Below are 23,511 nucleotides of genomic sequence, written 5' to 3' on the forward strand. Positions count from 1 at the left end.
AGGTGCTTCATTTCGGAGGCACCAGGCAGTTTAAACACTTTCCACCAGGCAGTTTAAAACACTTTCAGCCTGTTCGTTTAATGTTTACAGAATTTCTCAACACCCGGAGAAAATGCTGCTGGGTTACTTTGTACGTGACAGTAAAGAAGCAGCCTATGCTACTGCGCTAGACAGGCGAACGCGAGAGATAGACACATATAGACGGGACAGGCGTTGCTGTCCCGCATATATGAACCCACAGTGACATATATTCCGGAGAGGGTGCGATATACATTGTAGGCAACGACCTTGGGCCGTGATGCAATCTGCGTTTTTAATAGCAAGCTGATGTGCATTAGTCACAGTGACTGCTTGTCGCCCCCCTACTCTTCCTAAGAAAATTCAAACGATGTTGTTAAGTCGTGAAAGCTTAAACTCTTGCCCTTGCAAAATACAGTTGTACCAAGCTTGTTAATGCTGCGAGGACCATACACAGCAACAATAACTTTCTTAAACGTGCGTTTTTGATTCTCCGCTTCCAGTAAGTACCTTCGTACTTCCCTCCACTTTCCCTCCAATCTCGTCGCTTCTATTCTACAGCGCACATGCACACACCTCTACTGTGACCCGTTTCATAGTGCATATAGTGAGTCTTATGCATAACGACTACAACTGGGCTATGCGAAATACGTCGCAGCAGATAGCCTCAAATCAATTTCCGCCCCGCCGCAGGTGATAGATTAGGCATTGATATCATTGGTATGCGGTGTCGTTATCCCCTTCCAACCGTACCAGGGTCGCCGCAAGGCCGCACTAAAGCGAACCCGCCGCCATATCACGTGCGCGGCAGCAGTTGAGAGCATATGCATGCGTTCACGTAACCCACAGCAACGACACAATTACGCTGAATGCTTGACAGATCTATCAACGCCTGCGTTCACACTTTCATTACTGCGCTGACGTTACGCTATAGCTGCTCTGCTGGGCCACTCTCGTGACTGTGACCTAAGTAATGATGCATACACTATACTCGGTTACAAGTCAAGAGTTGCGGCTTTTCGCCGTCATAGGACCCCCCTCCAGTCAATGGTGTTGCTGCGACAATGTGACGTCGCGGCCGCTTTGTGACACGCTTTGTGATTCCTTCGTGAGCGCGGCGCGAAGGCGGTCGGCCTTGACGTCACGATGACACGGCGACGCCATTGGCTGGAGGGGTTTGACTTGTAAGCGACTTTTTATAGATACGTTAAAAAAGAACGAACTTGGCAACCCGTGTCATACGCCTTTGCAACGAAGTACAGGGTGACACATTACAAAATGCACGTAAACATTTAATTACATTGTTGCACTAAGCTACATTATTTAACGTGTGATGCGTTTAAGCTGTCTTCATTGCACAAATCACACATGGACGGCGAAGAGCAAGACGGGACATATGGTTTCGCCGTCCATCGCCGGAGACGTTTTAACCCACAACACCTCGTCGCTGTAACATCACTCTTCCGACACCCCGATACGACAGGTACATGGAACAGTCGGAACATGACGTCCAAGTGGCGCAACAGCAGTCGCTCAAAGTACGGTCGCGGGCACGTGAAGCCTGTCAGGTACGCCAAGTGCGCGCGCTGCGTTACAAGTCGACCAGGGAGATTGTGAAAGTGTTATTTCAAGGGTAGCTATTCTGTAGGGGTGTGCGAATATTCGAAAGTTTCGAATATCGTCGAATATACATTCGAAATATTCGTATTCGATTCGAAATTGTGTATTCGAAAAGTTTCGAATATTTGATAACTTCGAATATTCGAAAATTCGAATATGCGATTTTATTATCATGCATAAAATAACTCGTCTTCCACATTTCTGCTGCATTCGTATAGCTAAAAACGTTGCCGAGAGGAGCGATAAACATCGTAAGTACACGGAGGCCAATATCTGCCTGCGACGAGCGCCCTAATACGTATGATGTATTGCTGGTGCATCTCCGACGTGCAGCGCTGTTGGCGATCATGTAACCATACATTTCAATATTATGCGGCCGTAACGTGCCGCACTACCACTCGTTCACTATGCGGGACCACTTCTGAAAAGACAGTGACCCACGTGATGGTGGCGGACTGTAGGCACCTTCAGATACCCCAGTCTGGCAAAGCTTTGCCCATGTACCTCCCTATACCACCACTTCTGTTCCAAGCGAGCGTGCCTTTTCAGTGGCGGTGGGGGGGTGTCTCTGTTAGAAGGGAGCGCCTTCTGCCTGATCATGTGGAGCAACTCATTTCTTCATGATAACATCTAGTCATTACTTTCATTGTGCCGTGATATTTGCTTCTGTTGTGATGTGCATTGTGCTAGCCTGGACATTGTGTTCTGGAGATAGCAGTGTATGTTGTGTTGCCGGTCAGGCTGTTAATGTTTTTTTTTTTTTTCAAATAGCTACATGTTAAATAAAATATTGCTACTGTGGAGGCATTTTTCCTTTGATATTCGATTCGATATTCGAAGGTGGATATTCGTATTCGATTCGTATTCGAAAATTTTGATATTCGCACACCCCTACTATTCTGTGATACGTGCATGCCCTTACAGTAATCATTGTGGAACTACACACGATTCCCCTTGAACATGCATACACTTCAATGAACACTGTTTTTTAGTTAAACTAGAACACTTTGCCTCCAGAGTAAGCTCCCGTTCGGCGACAGGTAAATCGAATCTACAGCAAGTCGTAAAGGACAGGCGAATCGAATTGGGAAATTGCTACAATAGTTTCACAAAAAAAGATGTCTGTAATCTTGCGTATATCCCGAACAAAAGATCAATTATTTAACTCTATGGGATAACTGTTGAGTCTCCTCTTCATATTGTCTTTAGTAACTCCTCTTTAGAGAATATATCGAACCTTCTATGCAGCCTTCAGTAAGCGCTATCTAGTGAATGTATTGATTATTTTGTACAACGCGCCATAAACAATCTTCAGAGAATCTATTGATCGCTTAGTTTATGGAGCCTAACGTCCTAAAGCGATTCAGGCTATGTGAGACGCCGTATGTAAAAGGCTACGGGTAATTTAGACCGCCTGGTGTTCTTTAACATGCACTGACATCGCACAGTACACGAGCCTATACAATTCGCTTCCATCCAAACGCGCCCGCCGTTGCTGGGATCGAACCCGTGTCTTTCGGGTCAGCACCCGGGACAATACAAAATATGACCTATCGAGCCTTCTATGTAGGCTTCAATAAGCACTCTTTCGGGAAATCTATCGTGTTTTTCAGTTGGCAAACTTTCGTAACAGGGCAGTACTCACGCAGGAAGTACTCAGGAGTCGCAGCCAGGCGCGACAACAGCAGGCGGAGCAGGAATAGTACGGCCACAGGAGACAGAAGACGAGTGCCTCCAAGCCCCAACGCGAGCAGCGCCGGCGTAACGGGAGTGACGACGTCGACTCATTCGGTGCGCGTTCCAGTGCTTCGCCACGCTTCAAGGTCGAGTCCGGCACCCTAAGCACACCGATGAGCTCGGTGTCCTCGTCGTCAACTCGCCCGAGCATCGCGACGACTCGCTAACCCCTTCGATTCGATTGACGTGGCGACCACTTTGACTCACGCAGGGCATGTGCGACTACGGTACACGCGGCAGCGATCGGCGATGATGCGCCGACTGATCGTGCACGTCTTGTTCGCACAGCTGACGCGGATGCCCCAGAGGTAACACTCGGCGACAACAGCGTATGCAGTGGGGCGACAACAATACACGGAAACGCTGGCGGATGTGGAAAATCAAACTTGCGTTATCTCTCGCGTGCGAGCGAGTTGTGGAGCCTCCGTCGCAATCCCTCGCACTTCTTATCCGTGTCCACGATAAGCTAGCGTTGAGAGGTGCGTGCGTGCTGGGGGAAGCACGCAAAACATATGCACACTGCAGATATATATAACCACGTGCAGCTCTTGTCGAGAGGGCGACAACACGCTTTCGACCTTGGGATGTTTCTCTGTCGAAAAGCGAAGCACAGCAACGACAGTCCGATAAGCGTGCACAGGATTGGGAATGCTTCGTCGCCCTTGGAAACACCTGGAACGTTAAAAGGGTTGCACGGCCACGGGTGTGGCAAGGAATCCGAAACGTCGTTGTCCACTTCGGCCGCGAAACGCGGTCTGCAGCCACGCAAGCAATCGCGTCGCCAAATGACGATGCGCATCTCAAACGCTTCGGTGTATGAAACACTACAGCACTTCGTCATCGACAAGCCCCGGCAGTGCAGAAAGTTACTCAACGCCTCCACTCTCTTCGTCATCGCGTCCTTCTCATCTGGGTGCGAACTTGATGCGCCGCGAGGCCATTTTCATTCTCTTTTTACCCCTTTGTCTAGCGCGTTATTTTTTTATGCGCAGACGCCCTCTATACAAACTGCTGAGAAAAAAAGAAACAATAAAAAATCGCCGTGACGAAGACGCGGCGAAAGGGATGCCATTGAAAAATGCCTAGCTCGCTACATTAGAACGTGTAAGCGTGACTGAACGAGGACGTAGAAAGAAATAGAGTGCAACTAACATGCTCGCTCACCTCGACATATGCGCGCGTCGCTGCGTCGAAAGATTCAACGTTCGCCTTTCTTCCAGACGACTTCCGGAAGTAGAGATTGCTACGTCATCACTCACAGGGACACCAGCGAACATCAAAGATTCTCGGTCCAACTATCGTGGTAATGGTTCCGGTGAAGCGAAGGCCTTGAGGGAGCTGTAACCAACTCTTGTGTGCTGGTGGCTCGCGGTCGCTCGTCCTGTGGCTTGCTCCTTCTCTGCGTGTTTCGTCTTGTCGCGCGGTTTTACTTTTTCTTTTCTTTCTTTTTTTTTTTTTTTTTCAAAGGTGCCACAGGCCGCCCCATTGGCGCGGAGAGAGCGGGTCAGTAGCACGGTACACGGCCGGTCTGGAGGCGCGCTCTCGCTCCGCGCGCCTCTAGACCGGCCGTGCACGGGAAAAGAGGCGGCCCGCATCGACAAAACGAGTTCCTCGTAGGGAGAACAGGTTCCCGCCTCCGGTGTCGTAGGCAGGGGCATGTATTTCGCCACGTATTCCATATCAAACAACCTCCAAAGAGAAAAAAAATGAAAACCGGAACACGATAATGAAGCACGCCATAGTGAGGGAATGCGGATTTATTGTGACCACCTGGGGTTCTTTGACGAGCACCTAAATCGAAGCACACGGGCGCGTTCTTGCATTTCGATCTCTGTCAAAATGTGGCTATGCTGAACTGAACCCGTTCTTGTGCCACTGCCTTGCCGGCCCCGCCGACCACCGACGCCAGTCACCGTTCTCACGTTTCTCACCTTTCCGACGCCAAGCAGATCTTTTCGCCAGTCCGGCTTTATAAATGGGGGTCAACGAGCCGCCAATTCCCCAAAAAGGGTAACTCTAGGTTGACCCTTGATGACACCTAGGATGACCTAGAGTTACTGTAAACGCTTCCTAAAGGTAGCATATCCCCTTCAGACACGCATTATGATTCACTGCCTGCAAATGCGTCAAATTCGCATGGCATGATTTGAAGGCACTCAGTATTACATTCCAGGAAAGAAAACGAACGAATGTGTTGCTTTATGTGAGTTTGAGTAATTGATGTTAATTCGCGTGAAACTAATTATCTAATTATTCTGCCATCAGTCAGCTTCAATTCTTGCATAAAAAGAATAAACTATTAGGCCCGAAAAGCATGAACACCTTCTTTTTTGGTTGTATTCGTTTCGAGTGGAGAAAAAAAAATACTCTTGACATTGGTCCTGGAACGCGGCACGTCGAACGATCCTCTAAAACGGTAGTGTCTCCAGCAAAGTGATCCTATGCAGCAATACGCAGGACAATGAAGTTAAATGACGCTAGTTATCCAATCAGGAAGCATGCTGGAATGTGTACACTGAGTTTCAGGACATTTGAAGAAACACGCGGTGTGGGACGCACCTCTGAAATTCGTGTCCCCAAACGAGGACGCCGTGTCGCAAAGGGATATACAGCAACTATAGGTCATCCGAGGTGCCAATCTTCAATCTCTAAGCCGCGTACGTCGTCAACTGAACATTGACTTTTGAGGTGCGGGTGTGCATTATGTTCCTGCCATTGCTGCACTATTGGTAGAATCCTGGCCACCGCGTGGAGAGGAAGAAGAGGGGGTGAGACCCCAACCTGTTATTTAATCCGGCGCACTAGTAAAGAGCGCCGACGCCTGTTCACTGAGATTGGAACCATGCAAATACTTGTACACAAAGTATTTGCTTCGATCAACTTGTCCTGTCGACTGCTCCGCGCACGATGCCTGCCTGCCTGCCTGCCTGCCTGCCTGCCTGCCTGCCTGCCTGCCTGCCTGCCTTGCCTGCCTTGCCTGCCTTGCCTTGTCTGTCTGTCTGTCTGTCTGTCTGTCTGTCTGTCTGTCTGTCTGTCTGTCTGTCTGTCTGTCTGTCTGTATGTCTGTCTGTCTGTCTGTATTTATTTATTTCTATGTGTTGTTCTGTGCACATATCGGTGTTCGAAACACAACTATCGCAATATCAAATCATTATCAATCATTATATACAAATGGGAATAAGATAAAGTGCTGATGAACACCTATGACTCTAGACACGAGGAGGTGGTTGTCAAGTCTACAGTATGTAAGAACACTGCGCCGTAATGGATAGATCACTTTGGTGCGTCCCGAATGGATCGAATCAACGCAGTAGCCGAAGAACCACCACGCTAAGCCGCCAGACTGAACTGCACACAACTATGTTATACCTCACACGACCGCAGTGAACGCGAGACCGAGTTTCCCAGAAAAGAGGAAGAGGAAATGTATAAACAAATAAAAGCACCATCAAGTGACAGCGGCTTCTCGCCAGAATGCCCTTCCCCTCTTTCACCGCCCATAGAGAGAGAGAGGCAAACAGCTGTTTCGGACACCTCAGCGCGCCTCGTGAGCGCCCAGGAGATGAACTGCGTATGACGAAGAGCAAACAGCAGTTCCTGCAGCACACTCTATTTTATGCGGCCCCTTAAAAGATGCCAATCTCCTTTTGTGCCTCGCCGCGCACCTCTCGCTTTACGGCCTCGTTTTATGTTCTTGGTTCACAGTACGCACTAAAGTATAGGGGCTTTAGTACGCACACGTACGCGCTGGCTGCGCAGACAAAGAGAGCGCGCAAATATATAAATATATACATCTTTAGCTGCGCAGGCGAGAAGTTAAGTTTAATGGTTTCACATCTTCAAAGAACTCCTCTTTTTGGGTGGTATTATAAATTTATATAAAAATTAATAATAGGGTGACTTGGAGAATACATGTTGCGAACTAAAGTAGTCGTAGGTTCGGTCGCAGGTCGCAGTTTCTGGTTCGAAGGTCGCAGGTTCGGTCCCTGCCGGCGGCAAGTTATCTTTTCGTCCACTTTACTTTCTTGACATTTTATCCTAATTACAACGAATAACATCCTCTATACCCTTCTTTGGCATTATTGTCTGTTAGAGGCATTGTTCGAGGGGCTCGTTTCTTTGTATATGGCACAAGTAATGATATCACCAGACAATTAACTTTAGGAAAGCTCATATGGGTCATCATTTTCCTTTTTACTGCAGTGCAATGATTTTGACCTATATTGAAATGAATCACAGTGGACGAAGATTCGCCCATTCCGTCGGTGGGATCTGATACCCACAACCTTCGAACATCGACACCGGCCATACATGTTCATGACCACTGTTCTATTTATTGCTGCTAGTTACGTATGTGTATAGTTGTGTTTCCACTCCTGCTTAGGTCCGAGTAGGGCCTGCAGTATTTGCAAATAAATACACATCAAACAAAAAAAAAAATAAAGAAGGAACAACAGTTTTATGTAGATTTGTGCGTACCACTGCATTACTTCCTGCCCTCATCATCATCCTCAATCGCTAGTTTTTACTCCTTTGTTCCTTTTTTTTTTCTCCTGCGCATGGGTAGAAGACCGGAGAGCATACTTGATTCATCGCCATCAATGAACCAGCGCACACATATAGTCCTTGAAACCTAATCTAATCACCAGACCCGTGGAGGAACGATAGGCCACCCTCCTCGGTAGAGTGATCTTGAATGACATTTCCGATCACCGTGCCACTCGGGAATGGGAGGAGGTCTGCCCATGTAGGAGGGCGCCCTCCGGTGGGATTCGTCGGCATGAGTCGCCTCTTAAGGCCATAGAGCGCAGGCCGCCGCAGCACACGCACGGCCCACTTTTTTAAACGTAACTATTAGGATATTTCGCGCATTTTCCAGCACGAATCTGCCTCCAACTTGGGCCACTGTCCGTGGTTTATAGTGGTCAAATAAAATGACAGACGCCGACTCGGGCCATGTGTAGTCGGTCCATGGTCCCGCACCGACACTCTGGCTCATACCCATGAGGGGGATTGGCAACGGTGTCAGTTATAAAGGGGACTAAGTGGAATGCATTAAATAAGGCAATACCAGTGATGTGATAGCTGCACCAATTGCGCCAAACTGCTCCAAGAGGTGAAACCTTCCTATATCCTGCTATACATTTTTGCGAAGATCTGAAAATTAGCGCCGAGCGTGCGCCAAGACGTCGTTCTTGCGGTCTCTCGGAGAATAATAAGACTGAACGTGCTTGCAAACTATATTTAAATTCGCACTGTAATTTCCAGTGGTCATTGGAGCATACTGGCGAGTACTTTGCAGTTGAAGTAGTTGCTTGGCGCAACCCTGCCAAACACTTCAGACTAGCCGATACTATGCAAATAAAGTTTTATACTACTGTTATAAAGCACACCGCGATATTACATTTTTAAAGGGTCCCTGCAACACTTTTCCAAGTAACCATCAAATGGCTGCATTAAAGCAGTTTATTGCCTCACGAATCGACTGCCACAACAATTTTTTAGAATCCGTCAAGTACGAGCGGTGTTTTTGTCGCACGTTGTAATTGCTCTCTCCTCTCGTCCCGACGAGAGCGCTGGAAGCTAAGCAGGGAGGGATGGCACGGGGGAAAGAAGTCGCATCACGCGCGCGTCATAACCTTGAGCATATTTGTTTCTTTCTTTGAAAGCGTGGCTAACCTTCAGTGAGAGCGCGCGCGGGCACGTGGCGCCATTCCGCGGCGGCCACGGTAACTACACAGCTCACGATGCTCAAATCAGCCAATGGCCGTGTACGTTGGGTTTATGGCGCGGTCATTTGGGTTTATGGCATCATTTGTCGAGAAAAGGCGAGGGAACGATTTCTAGCTGACTTTGAGAATTCATTGTAAATTCCGAGCCGCCTGCTACGCTATAATGCTTGGCTCGCGTGTTCTCAGAAGCCTCGACTACCGATCGGCAGCGCTCTCTGACGACGCTGAAGAAGTGTTGCAGGGCCCCTCTGCACCAAGCATTCATCATTGATTATTATTATTATTTTGTATAATTTATAATAGTACGTGTGAGACCGCGATTCCAGTTCCTCGGTATATCGTTCCCTGTGTCACGCCCACACTTGAGCGATCCCTGTGTTTCCTACGTGAAATCAACTTCTATCACCTATAACGTTGTGGCTCGTCTTTTGACCTATCAGGACGTCTTATGTGATCATCGCACTCAATGACTAGTTTCCGTTTTTGTTGAATCCATGTCTTCCTAATCGCATCTCCCAACCGCATTGCGCAACGATATGTGATGATGTGCCATATCCCCCGATCCTTGACACAAATAAACAGCAAGAAAGGCAAAATACTTAAATGTTACGCACTTTCGGTTTTTCAATTCACTTTTGATCTCCTGTTTCGAAGTACGAAGCGGCAATAATAATAAAAAAAAAAGGCTGAGAAAAATGCAACATCGCCTTCGTAGGTTCTCAACCACGTCACTTAGTTGATTGACATTTTTTTAAAATCTTCAAATCCTCATAAGCCTCATAATCATATCGTGGTCTTGCCACGTAAAACCACAGATATTATTAATTATATTACGATGTGTTCAGTACTTTCCGGATTTTTTTTTTTTTTTGCAGCAGAAAAGTAGTTCCTCCTGTTTGTTTACTACGGTACATTTCTTGTCCGCAGACAGCCTTCAAGTGGCAAAGCGCTGCCCCTTGTGTGTTATCAGGCAGATTTTCTCTCCTATTTTCTTTTCTTTTTTTTTCCCCACGATCTTTTCTCTCTTTTCTGTTTTGTTTTCAGATTGGATGGATGGATGGATGGATGGATGGATGGATGGATGGATGGATGGATGGATGGATGGATGGATGGATGGATGGATGGATGGATGGATGGATGAATGGTAGGAGCTTTGAATCGGGGGTCACTCTTCTAGTGCCACCAAGCTCTCTATTATAGTCATATTCAGTACATCTAGCGCCATCTAGCGACACAGACTTGGTGTTTTCGTCCCACGTGTGGAAACCAGGTGTCAGCATTGTTGGCTTCTACCTCGAGCACTATTATTATTTCATTTTTTTTTTTCGTGGAAAGTGGAAGGGAGAGATAAATGCCGCGCACGCCGGCAGATGCCGTAATCGCGCTGAGACATAATCTCCTAATCGGTCGTAGTCGAGTGGAAACTTTCTGTTATCCCCCCCCCCCCTGTATTTCGAGTGGTTGCGTACGTGACACACTCGAACTGGCCACAAGCAGTGAACTCTCTCCGGTGGTCTTTCTCGAAAGACCTTTCACGCCCACGCAAATAAACCTTCTTCAACCACATACAAGTTACGAGGATCTAAAGTCTCAAAGCAAAATACGGGAGTAGTAGCGGCGATTACCGGATTAATCAGCACCGGATCTGTTGTTTCCTATATTCCCCTTCTTATTAATTAAGTCTTTGCTTTTCTCATCTTGCTACCATGTATTCGTTAGCATTCAGCCAAACCACCCAGAAAAAGAAATGTTACTTATTTGAGACCACGTGGGTTCTTTAACGTGAACCTAAGTTCTTGCACGAAGCCCAGCTGGAGGCCGTTACTTAGCTTGCACTTAGACGTATTGCTGCGGAAAATTCTGCCGAATAAAAGAAACACTGTAGGCTGAATTCTGTACAGATCATTAGCTGGAGTCCTTCGTGCTGTACAGTCGTAAGTACGCCTGTACGGTGCAATAGACACTCGCTGACGCGAACTTGAATAACCCGACCTCTCGTTTAATACGAAATAGTAAAAATACTTCGCTTAATCGGAACCGAAAATACGGTTAACCGAAGCTTTCGAGGCCGCCATTAACGCCAGATGCGCGGATCAAGGAGAGGCCCGCTGGAGAGGGATCGACAGGCTCGGAGGAGGCTACACACGGCCAGCTACACAGAGGCACATGATGTTTCTCTGGGTCTGATACAATACGCCAATGCAAACAATGGCGTGGAAGCCTGAAGGATCGACACTGCAGAAACAATAATTTGGGAGCTAGGTGTTGGATGTGCGTCCGCTAGCTGATAATTCTGATGCCCGGGTGCTCCTGTTGCCCCTACGGTGACATCTAAGGAGGAGAAGCTCGACGTATCATATACGCTGCTTTGAAATCGAGAACCTATTGGTTTGTGATTAGGACCTAAAAAAAACTTCGCAAAAACTGCAACATCAACGTAAAGCTATAACCTCCTTTACCAAGTTATCCACTGCGATCGCACCAACAGAGAGACAGAGAGAGAGTCAAAACGACGTTATAACCGGGAAATCGTATAAAAGGGGAATGTATCCGCGAGGTTCTAACGGCGCTTGGTTCTTCTGGCTTTTTTTTTTTTCGAAAGCCTGCTCATAGGCGTAGTAATTCGCGGTATCAAAAATACACGTGCAAATTTGCTTCGCTGAAAGTGAATTCTGGTGCAGAAAATGAGCCACTGGCTCCTGAACCGGTTGTACAGTTTAATCAGTTAATTAATTTTATTTATTAGGCTACACTACTGACCGCAGAGGGAATCGTAGTAGAGTAGATAACTAATAATGAGTTCATGGATAACGAGAGTGTCTCAAACAGAATGCGGTCGCATAGAAGATTAGGAAGAAAAAAGGGCGTAAAAGGCCAAGCAGTCGACGCCATGGTTATTCATCTGGCCTAATGGAAAGAAGGCTCGCCACAGTGGTCTAATGGTTATGGCTCTCGACTGCTGACCCGCAGGTCGCGGGATCGAATGCCGGCCGCGGCGGCTGCATTTTCGATGGAGACGAAAATGTTTGAGGCCCGTGTACCTATAGATTTAGGTGCACGTTAAAGAACCCCAGATGGTCGAAATTTCCGGAGCCCTCCACCACGGCGTCTCTCATAATCATATCGTGGTTTCGGGACGTTAAACCCCAGATATTATTATTATCATTAATGGAAAGAAGCAAAAAGAAAATCTGTACAAAGGACAAAAAATCAGCCGACAATGACTGTGCAGTGGGCAATGAAATTTTGGAACTTTACTGGTCTTCTATTTCAAACGTTCTGGATCGAAGTCACTACGCTTCGTAATCGTTCGCGGATAGAAAGAACACTTAAACGATTTTTGTTGTTGTTGTTGCTGTTGGAAGACTACACCGTCCTCTATAGTAGCACACCCTATTGAAAATCCCAGCATTGCCCATCATAAAATTTATGATGGAAATGGTGGAAATTCTGGTGGGTATGATGGACAACGTGGTGTACATGGTGGGAGTAATGGTGGACATCGTGGGACCCTTGGTGGGCGTGCTGGGAAAGTTGGTGGTTTGGTGGACACTCGGTGGGCGTAATGGGTGGGTGGTGGAGACACGAAGTTGGTGGGTGGTGGAACAATTGGTGGGTGTGCTGGGTGGATGCAGGGATGCTTCGTGTTTGGTGGGAGACCCGGTGGGCAAAGTGGGTGGGTGGTGGCATACGTGGAGATGTGCCGGGTGGATGCTGGGTGCAATAGATGTGATAATAGAAACATGAGGAGCCTGTGTCGATGGACACGTACGTTGCTGATTATGGATGCTTCGTGATCAGCTGCATTTATGATGCATAGAAGTACTCATCCGAGAAAACAGCCGAATTGTTGTGATACAACTTTGTACTCTAGGGCATTGTGCAGCAACTGTCAACGCGCATCTACAGGTGTTTCCTTGCAGGGGCGTAGCCAAGGGGGGGGGTGGTTGAACCCCCCCCCCCCGCGCGAAATTTTTCAATTTTGCATGTGTATATATACACGCACACATACAAACGCACGCACGAACATATATAAAGTATGGTTGACGCCCCCCCCCCCCCCCCCGCCCCGAAAATATTTCTGGCTACGCTCCTGTTTCCTTGCATTGAAAATGGAAGTGAGAAGAGTTCACTTCTGAACCAACGAGCGAGAGGCAAGCGCTGCACATGACAATTAACTGACGAAAGCCCTAACTAATTGGAGACAGCATAAGCGACAAAGTGCAACACTTCTAAAATTACATTTTGCGTCGCCTACATGCTTACCCGAATTTCACATAGACACGACGTCCGTTGTCACAGATCGTTGTACGCAGCGGTTACAAGCAACTCGATCGACCGCTAGCGTATTGGTTCGTATTGTTAGCTCGGCGGTGCACTCGCACGAATACATCTTTATTACTTGCTCGGCTCCTTACCGTGTTTCAAGAACACACTTTATCCTCCCCTTTAGACAACTTTACGAAAAGGAAGCCTCCGTAAGGTATCTTTCGAAGTACCTAGGGCTTATGCTATCCAGCATGGCGATGTGTGCGTGGCGATGTGTGCGTACATAGCGATGTGTGCGTGCAAAGCACGACATCCGCAACAATAAAAAAAAAAAAAGCTTCGAAGCAATGTGCGAGCAATCACGTGTCGTATTTCATCGAGGATACATATCACGCGTGGAAAGACGATGAAGCTGGCACGATTGAGCCACAATTTGAACAAACATCAGGAGCCTCAGTATCGGCAAAATGCCGCTGTCTTCACTCCTCGAAAGTAGCAAGATGCGAAAACGGAGCTCACCTAGCTGTCGTAAACGCTTCTTCAGTGTGGTCAGCCTTCCGATTTCTTTGAAATAATCCCAACTAGTCCGCTGGTAGTCCTCGGTGCGTAAATCTAACGGCAAAAGTGCTAACACCGACCGAAGTAAATAAACACAAGTAAGGAAATGAGAAAACCTTACCCATTTATTAGAATAAAGCTGAATTAGGCAACATTCAGAAGGAGGTAATATTCACAACACAGACAAATCGTTCACGCGCATTCACTTCGGTTCGCACAGACCGTCCGTTTCTCTACCGCTGTCACCGACGGCAGCGAGAACGGCCAGAACACGGCCACACAACACGCCGCACGGGGACATTACGGGAATTCAGCAGTGAATTCAGCCTTGAGACGTCCCCCTTTCCCTTGAGGACGCAAGCCGAATGGAGGGAAACAGGCGGGAGCCCGGGCTCAACGAGGGGACCGCACACAACGCCCTTCACTTTGTTATAGCTTACGAATGCAAACGTACCGTACAACCACCAGCACAAACACGTGCATTGAACGTACACTGACGTACACAAATGAAAGGACGGGAAATTTAGCAAACACGTTATTGTGACGGCTCGTGTTTAGCCGAAAAGGAAATTTAGCCAACAAGAGTCAGCGAGTCAGCAACGCTAGCAACGCGCAAAATGCCCGTCTAACACTAGTGGTATTTGCTTTCAGTAGCTTAAGTGCACGCTTGATTTAACCTTTTGTTGTAGGATTAAGTTGTACGCGCATCAATGGATGATTTCAAGCGTAAAAATGTGCATAGCTTCGCTCCCATAACAGTCACTCATAAGGGCGTCTTTCGTTAGGTGCCCTTAAAATGTCCTAAGGTGGGTCTTTGAAAGGTCGCTTTACCTTTCTTTCACTTTACCTGAAGTTCTCCTTACGAAAGGCCGCCTTTACGCGTAAGGAAAGGGACGTTTGTGAATACGAGCGGGAGCTGCAAGTATAACCACTAGCAGCTCGCGATTGACGACTATGAAGTCTAAGCAAACACTTCGAAATAAGGCAACAATTTCGCGCGGGGCGTTCACATTATTCCAATATCAGGGTTTCCCACGGCTCCGATGTCATCAAAAAATTATGTTGGGGTAACGTGTGCCCTTCGCGCGACGGGCACGTGACGGCACTGGTGAAACAGTGAGAGCGCCCAAGACACAACGCGAAGCGGCAGACATATGCTGTTTTACCACGACCTACTATACTCCTGACCTGCCCAGATGTCCCCTCTCCAGCGCCCACGTTCTAGTTCATACCTTCTGCCGCTAGGGATGTAACCTACGAGCGTTGTGGCGCTAGTCAGCACCTGTTCGCTGACGTCAGCTTTAACGCTCGTGATGATGTTTCGCCAGCACAGAGCGCTCATATCATGTAATTATTATTCATAAATGCAAAATACTTTGGAAATAAAATACGGAAAATTAATTAGAACTTTTTTTGCATTTAAAAGGACACAGCCGTCCTACACTATGCAAGTCTACGGCTTCTCACGTTAGTCAACCAGTGCGCAGTAAATACTTAACTGCACAGAATAGCTTACTTGACCCTCCGTCTAAGTTTGCAGAAACAGTCACATAATGCCGGCAGTTCGTCACATAATACAGGCGTTCTTACTCAGCGCCGTCCAAACGGTCGCAGAGTAGCAGACGAACAGGTTATAGGAAGCGCCACCTACGGCAAGCGGTGAACGAGAGCGGGGACGCGCGCTCCCATAGGACCCCCGATATCTGGGCAGGTCAGGAGTACAGTAGGTCGTGGTTTACCCATGCATTTACAGCGGACACAATTCTTCATAACTTACTTCTGGCAGCTGTGTCACAATTTCCTAATGCATGTTACACGAAACGGTGTGATTTCGTGCTTTAAGAAAGGGCACAAAAATACATCGTACAGCACATTTGCACTGCGTACTACGTGCACCCATGGGCACCGAGATGAAAACGTTTTCGTGTATTTTGAACCACGTACACAGCACGCGAAAAACACAATCACGGTTAGTTATCTTTTGCATTGTGTTTCCGCGTGATGGGAATCCTATGTCACCGCCCCGCTTTATCCCCGCGATGAAGCAAAACGCGTTGAGCTGTACCAAGCGAGAAGCAATGAACCACATGGTTCAGAGCTGACTCGCTTTTGTATTAGTAAATAAAGTGAAGGTTGAAGGTAAACATTCATTAAGCTGCGGATGTAATTGCATGAGAAAATGTTCGTGAATGCATGATGTGCATTTTCACATCGCAGTCAAGGCCGACCTCGCCTGAACAACTTCACTAACTATTCTGCTACATCTGCATAACTTGCTTTAAATTTCAATGACAGATTGATGAGACAAATATATAAGATAGCGCATTTCCTTCTTGCAGCGTTAGCACTCGTGTTTGAGCTATTTATAGCAACGTACACACGATTTTCCTGTTCTTATGTCGATACCGAAACTGAAACTGAGGTGGTGGTGGCGCTAGTGTCGCCACCATCGGACCATCGCCCTGCCGCCCTGCCGCTTCTTTTTTTTCTTCTTCGCAGACATGGCGACGTCCTGCATTTCGTGCGTGCGTCGTAGTGTCGAGTTTTGTTCACGCTGTCGACCTTTACTGCGTTACCTCGCATTGTGTGTTGTGTGTTGCGGTTACTGACGTAAGCGCAAGTTCTTCACTGAGTATGATGCGCGGCAGCGTGCAAATAGTCACCAGATGCCGGCCGTGCGACTCCGTTCTCTGCGACTCCTTTGTTCGGTGTGATCGAGGGACGTGATTCATGCTTTGGAGACCCTCTTTAGACCGTGCCCTCATCAAATGTTTCCACACATCAGTGAGTAGCAGCACCGCAATCCTTACTCGACGACACGCTCTGTGGGCCTGGAAAATGCCTTGACGTTCGAGCACTTCGGGAGCTATACCGGCGGACAGCCGGACGCGGGTAGCTTGGCCGTTCCTTGCTCTGCACATCGCTTGAAAACCGGCGGTCATCCTGCAGCGTACGCTGCCAGCGTGCTTTCTTGCCAGAGGTAAGTGATTTTGAATGTTACGCTTCGTACGTTGTCAGTCGTTTTTATTGTAGTATGCGTTGTCCCTGAAGGAAATCGCATAACTTGTTGGTTCGACATATCGTTGTTGTGTGCATGGTGCCCGCGCACGACGTTTGTCCAAGAGCGTAATCAGTAGTTATATAAAGTTTTGGTAATTAGCTCGTGCGCACGCGCTGCTCTATGTTAATATTTGCTGAAAGGAGACATTTTTCTCAGACACACCATCGTCTTGTGTTTTATGCGTGCAGTTTACACTCGTCAACTTACTCGGGGTAAAGCAATGAAATCCAAGCTTGATTTATTTTTTTCTTTTGAACGAGCTCTAAAGGAATGATATCCAGCCACCGTCTTGTGCTATGAGCCGTGAATCAGTACAGTGGGAGAAATAAAGTGTATGTAGAGATATTTTCTTTAGGCGTGCATTTTGTGCGTCCTTAAGTAACGTGACCGCCAAAAGCGTTTAGGTTAGCACTCTTGGACATTGTTTGTCGTCTTTTAAGCAATAGCTTAGGTGGATTTGCTGAAAATGCAATTTCTGCAGCATGACACTGTATTTAGTTTTTTCAGTTTCACCCACTTTTATCCTTTATGCGTGTTGACCTAATTTGGCAAAGCGTACTCTCATCTGAATTTGCTATTGCCCTCGGCACTGTACGTGCGTTCGTGCATTGCAGTTACGTGTGACAGTGGTATTACGTGCAAAATTCGTGAACACGGGGTGCCAGCAACACCCCGTGTTCACGAATTTTTCATCTCTTCAAGCTCCCATCTTACCCTCAACTGCTGCTTTTATTGGATTGGTATTACTTGTTTCCTAACTTCCGCAGCTGTATAGCTTGTTTTAAGCACTCATTACTGTGTTTATGTGCTAGTGCGTTTATGTAAAACCATTCATACGCTATTCGCGCTCTACTGGTGGAGCGATTGCAGTTTTCCATGACTCCGGCAAGTATCATAAAGCACCACTTAAACAGCGCTGTAATCATACCCACGAGCTCGAGCTCAGGCTCTGTTACGGTACCATAAATTTTAATTTGCTAAAGTATGCTAAATTGCATAAAGTATGCTATAAATGTGGTTGCACATTGTGTATGTTGCTAAGGACGGAAACAAGCCACCCTGCATCTAAGGTAGATTATATGGCACTCACATGGCTTGTTTCGTTGAACCTGCAACGTGGCATAGACCAGGAATGGAGCGCAGTGTCATCCAATTCTTCCCTCACCTATGCTGCGCTAAACGTTCAGCTGAATATGATAACGTACCAACTCGCCCAACTTCCCCTGCTAATCCATTGATATGGCACAGTGAAACACTGGCATGCGGAGCTTTGTTGGATGTAAAAAGACACGTAGACCACAGAAATTCTGTGCAACACTGGCATGCGGAGCTTTGTTGGCTGTAAAAAGACATGTAGACCACAGAAATTCTGCAAAAACTCGGCAATTTTCGTCAAGCACAAAGTGTATTTCTCATAAATTATGTTGAAGGCAGCAAAGCACATGCTGTTGACATTCATTCAGTAGAATCCATGGGAAAGTGTATTGAGCAATAATCACATGTACGATGAGGCTTTAAAAATTTCAGATAACATTTATTCACATTTTCTTAGATGGGTAATTGTGGAATGCCCATTACAGCATGTGGCTGACAAGGATGTGTGTTATTAGTGAAATATATTGACCTCCCTCATGTTATTTTCTGTCTAACACATAAGCTAATCAGTGCATAATGTGTTAGTTCCATTATGAACGAAGTTAAAATGTCCCTGTATTTGTCAGTCCCATCTATTATTCGGTGTATGGTTTGCGTGAGACCATGCCTGCTTGGCATAACCTCTGAGTTGACTGGTAACAGCCTTATTACACAACTTTCTCTCAAAGCCTGTCCTACCAGCCAAATTCTCGGCAATGCTTTAACAAAGAAATTGTTGCAGCCGCCTCCCCTGCTGGTGATGACCATATGCAGCCAATGCTGATGTGAACCTGAGTGATGAACAAATGCAGGTAGGCCACAGCTCTGTTGTAAACAATTTTGACATTATTGTTGTCACAGACCAAACTTGCGATTTATGTGTGACTACTCACATGTGGTGAGGTTCAATAAGTTTCATCTGCTACACACAAACATAGGAACATGTAGGAGTGCTAATGTGGAGTAGGAATCTTCGATAATACATAGGACATATGTGCCACACATCAACATCAAAGTTAAAATGCATTTAGATCTGAAGCTGCTCAATACTAAAGTGTGTCGTTCCATTTCTAGGTCTAGTTTAATCTATAACAACAACCTATATCACGCACCAAAACAGCCGAATTTGTCAAGTCTAGAAACCAGTTACAGTGTTGTGTTGCTGTTCCGTGTATCCCTGTGTATCTATTATTATTCCTGTTTCCATTTGCATGTTTAGTAATGGCACCGCCCACAATTCCCGCATTGATTCAAGGAAATAGGGCCACATTCAGGAAATTTGGCTTTCATGTATACACCCTTGTACAGCAAAGAGATTTGTGTTATTGCTACAGTGTCATAATGAAGATAGCACAGAATACCCCACACAAATACACACCATGCAGGGGCCTCGCCAGAAAATTTTTTAATGGTAGCGGTCTTGCTATACATCATGTATTTTTGTGCTGTGTTCCTATGTGTGTGTGTGTGTTTATATGAACATGCAGCATTTTAAATTTTTGAGGGAGCTTGAAATCCCTCCTCCAGTTATGACAATCATGACATGACTTGTGATGTTTTGTGCAATATTTCATTCTTTTTTGCTGTTTTCATTTCATCATGTGTGAACGTTCTTGGAGCACCATTTTGAAGCTTTCCTACATATTCAAAGTTAGATGGTGTTCTCACGGCGCTCTCATTTTTATAATGCTACAGCACTTTTGGGCAATACAAGAAGCGCAATTACACACTCTATCGACCCTTGTAGCATTTTTCTTCTCATTGTGAACCAAGTAGGCTTGCAGTCAATCCTTGCTTTTGTTGTTGCATTGAACGTTACACGTGGCTCTGAACATTCTTTCCTAGAGTTGAATGTTCGTGGTTATTTGGCGACACCTAATGCCAGCGCAGAGATACCCGTGGCATAAATGCATTTGCTTCAGATAGGCACACAAAAGCAATGCTTCCTGAGGCGTACAATGCCTATCCATACTTTGTACACACATCTTCAAAGCCATAAGATTTTGGTCACGAATGCCAAGTGGAACACGACAAAGAGATTCCTCCCATTGCAGGCAGCCTGATACCATTGAGTGGCACCATGGTGAATCTGTACCATAATATCAACTTCTTTAGCGCTGAAATTGGATCAAGGATGGAGATACCCTGCTAGGATCTATACCAGCCAGGCTAAACTTTTTTTAATGCATTGAGTGACACGTGGCAAGGGATGCGGATTTGTTGAGTTTGACATCCCAGAAATTAACAGTAGCACATCTGTTCTTATAAAATAGTATTTTAGGTGACCTCGAACCAAGCATTGGTGAGAAAACACATTCCACAAATACACAGCAGCAATGCACAGCAGGGTGATTCAACGAGAGAGCAAACATGCCTGTCTGGTCGATATGTTTGTTTTGCCTGGGTTTTTATGTTTTATGTGGGCACACTCAAAATGCACTGAACCGAAAATTTTATTTCCAAGAAACGCTCCCGGCGTGGCAAAAAAATATTTGGAGGTGGCGGTGCGGGCCTCCTGTCTTTGCTCACTGCAATGTTTTCGGATTTCACGGCAGAATTTAACGCGAACTGTAAATGACGTGTCCAAAATTTTTTTTCCTGGTTTTAAAACGCAATATTGTGAATTACATCCAAGCTTTTTTTATGCCGTTCTCAAAAGGAAGATGTGAAAAAATGGCAAACACGGTAGAAATAAAAAAAGTGTGCTAAGCTTGTAATAGGAAAGGCGCCTTGACGCCTTTCCTTTTTCAAACGGAAACTTCAAAACAGTGTCAAATATAGAAAAGAACCTTTGCAACATTTGTACGGAAGATCATTTTCCTACGGGAAACGCAAAAAAAGAAAAAAAAATAGTTAAAGAAGCGAGTTTTTTTCAAAAAAGTGCATTTTCAAAAAATAAAATTAAACAATCCGGTCTCAACTTTGACGACAATTTTTAGTGAAGAGTGCTTATGTCAGTGAACACACGGTTTTAATATCATATGTCCTCATTTGCTTTGTTCACGAGATATAACGGGCCAAAATGACCCTTGCTGTGTGCTCACTTTAGTGCGACTGACGGTTATCAGCTGGCGTTGTGCGTAAATCTCAGTTTTAGTTATTCTCATGCAGCAAAACCTTGCTCTGGTGGCTGTTCGTCAAGAGAAATATGTTTTCAGATTTTATTTGTGCCTAGCGTATGCTAAAGTGGGCTGCTGCCACCCTCTAAAGGGCGAATAGGACTCTTTGTGGAAGAATTTGGAGTCAATAACTATCATCAGTTTTTAAGTAGTGTTAAAACAATGCAAGAATTCAAGCTTTATGAGAATGCACATTCAGGCACTGCAGGAATGACCATTGTTTTAAGATATGGTGTCATTTTTATAGGCTAAGCGATGAGTCACTTACATATTGCCTTATGCCAAATGGTGCATCACTACAGTTTTCCTTCTTTGGTTCTTGTATTTTATAGAAATCTGCTAAAAGGAGAGGGCAAGCAAACTTGTTACAATGAGCAACAGCTGTAACCTTCTTATACACTCTTTTTATGAAACTCGCTCTGTTATTGAAATGTCGCATGAATCGAATAGCTACTCAGCCAGACATGTTGAATGCACATTAGCTTGTGTGCTTTATTAGTGTCCAGTTTCTTCAAAAGCTAAAAACAAAAAAATATCAAATATGTATATTCTATAGAAAAGGCCGTCAATAGGCGCGTCACATATACTTCATTTTGCCCATGAAAACAACATATCTTTTGCGACTCACTTCTGCGGAATCTGTGTGGAGGAAGCGTAATAATGAAATACAGTTTTCTCGTTCAAAACAAGCTATGATTGTCTAGGTAATTGTGCCTTACATTTTATTTTGCTGATATTTGTTAACCACATTTGCATGATTGCAATGCACAACTCAATCAGTAGTGTGCTTGACTGGGACTGCACTGGTTGGTGCAATATAAAAGGCAATGAAACAGCATTAGACAAGATGTGAAGATGACACACACGCCACTAGGAAACAAGGCAGTCAGAGCCAATGTGAACACTTTTCTAGGTCTTTGGCCTAAAATGAAGTATATGCAATAGCAACCTCCTATCTACTAATACATATAAGCGAACGCAAAGCAAACTGGTGGCGTGGCCGACGTATTTTATTTTTGATCCAACAAACCTGGAAATACATTATTTTGCGCTTCTCTGTTGACTATGTCATTGCAATGTCTTAAGCAGCTATCTTGGCAATGGGGTTTAATAAAACTGTTCACCGTGTATTTAGCTCACAGAGAGCGATAGCTTGAGCCATTTTCACAGCTGATTGGGGAAGTCATGTATGTACTGTTGATCATCATTCAAAGCCGCATAACCTTTCCATGTCATCGACGTTTGTAAATATTAATAGTCTCAGAGTGCCAGATGAAGTGCATTTATAAAGTTTATTGCCCAGGTATTGTTATAATAGTTGCACGCAGATAACCTAATAGGTAACAGCCAAAATGCATTCTCACACACTGACGATGCATCTTATCAAATTTACTTATGTTTGTAGCTTGTGGATGCTTCGAGAATTATTTCTTGGAAACCTTTTAAAATATGTGAATAGCAGCTTATACGAGCTCGTGCTTTTTAACCTATGTGCATTTTTATAGTAAAAACATGTATTTGTATTTTTTGTTTAATATTTTGTATTGCGTTTTTGCTCTAGATCTGCAAAGGAGCTGTCCTGAAGCACCATGCTTACTCAAGTCATGCAGCGAGAGTCAGGTAAATGTTATGTTTCACATCCTGCAGCTGTGTTCGTGGTTCACTTGCAAAACTGTCATATTTTCATGAATTAGCAATGTGGGGACATTTTCTTCAAGACTGCGGTTGAGCAGCAAACAGTCGTGCCACTCTTCATCTTAAATGAAGGTAGGCATGCAAACACGAGCACAAGGGAGAAATCGGGACAACAGAATTGCTGACTAACAGCTGAAGAAATGCAGAGCGGTTGAAAAGAAGGTAGACACAAACACTCACCTGCACACGGGCATGGGGCGACACTTATTAATCTGGTAGATGTGGGGCTTTACGTGAGAGAAATGTGATTTCGATACTAGCGAATAGGAGCTTGCATTCATTGAATTTTGGTGTGCATATACACCCTCGACAATGCAAAGATAATTTAGTGTGTTAGCCACTGGTTTACGACCTCTTACGTTCCGTTAATCTCTGAATAACACAGCAGCCCCTCTGTCCTATGTAGAAACAGCCACAGCTTTAAAGAACCTTATAAACCAGAGATACACAGCAATCAGTAAACTAGTGGGTGTGTCTTGCAAAAACATATTTGAGTCTGCCTTTTGTCTATTCCCGGCTCATTCTTTCTCAGTACAGTGGCGCAAATCTTACCCAGCCCATTGGCAGC

The 23,511-nt window shown here is 45.6% G+C and overlaps 1 long non-coding RNA gene across 4 annotated transcripts in view; it reads left to right on the top strand.

Annotated features, from left to right (window-relative positions):
- The window catches only part of LOC119406099 (uncharacterized), a 38,371-nt gene that overhangs the window by 9,405 nt on the left and 5,455 nt on the right, over nucleotides 1-23,511 (top strand). Inside the window, exons 1-3 of one of the 4 annotated variants that reach the window (XR_005186531.2) lie at nucleotides 16,462-16,914; nucleotides 18,872-18,941; nucleotides 22,810-22,868. The exons of 1 other annotated variant lie outside the window; for it this stretch is intronic. This is a non-coding gene — a long non-coding RNA (uncharacterized LOC119406099). Of the gene's footprint in view, nucleotides 1-16,461; nucleotides 16,915-18,871; nucleotides 18,942-22,809; nucleotides 22,869-23,511 lie in introns of those variants that run through there. 2 more of the 4 variants (XR_007417575.1, XR_007417573.1) reach the window with 2 other exon arrangements.

The sequence above is a fragment of the Rhipicephalus sanguineus genome, chromosome 9, assembly GCF_013339695.2.
Source record: "Rhipicephalus sanguineus isolate Rsan-2018 chromosome 9, BIME_Rsan_1.4, whole genome shotgun sequence".
Taxonomy (NCBI): domain Eukaryota; kingdom Metazoa; phylum Arthropoda; class Arachnida; order Ixodida; family Ixodidae; genus Rhipicephalus; species Rhipicephalus sanguineus.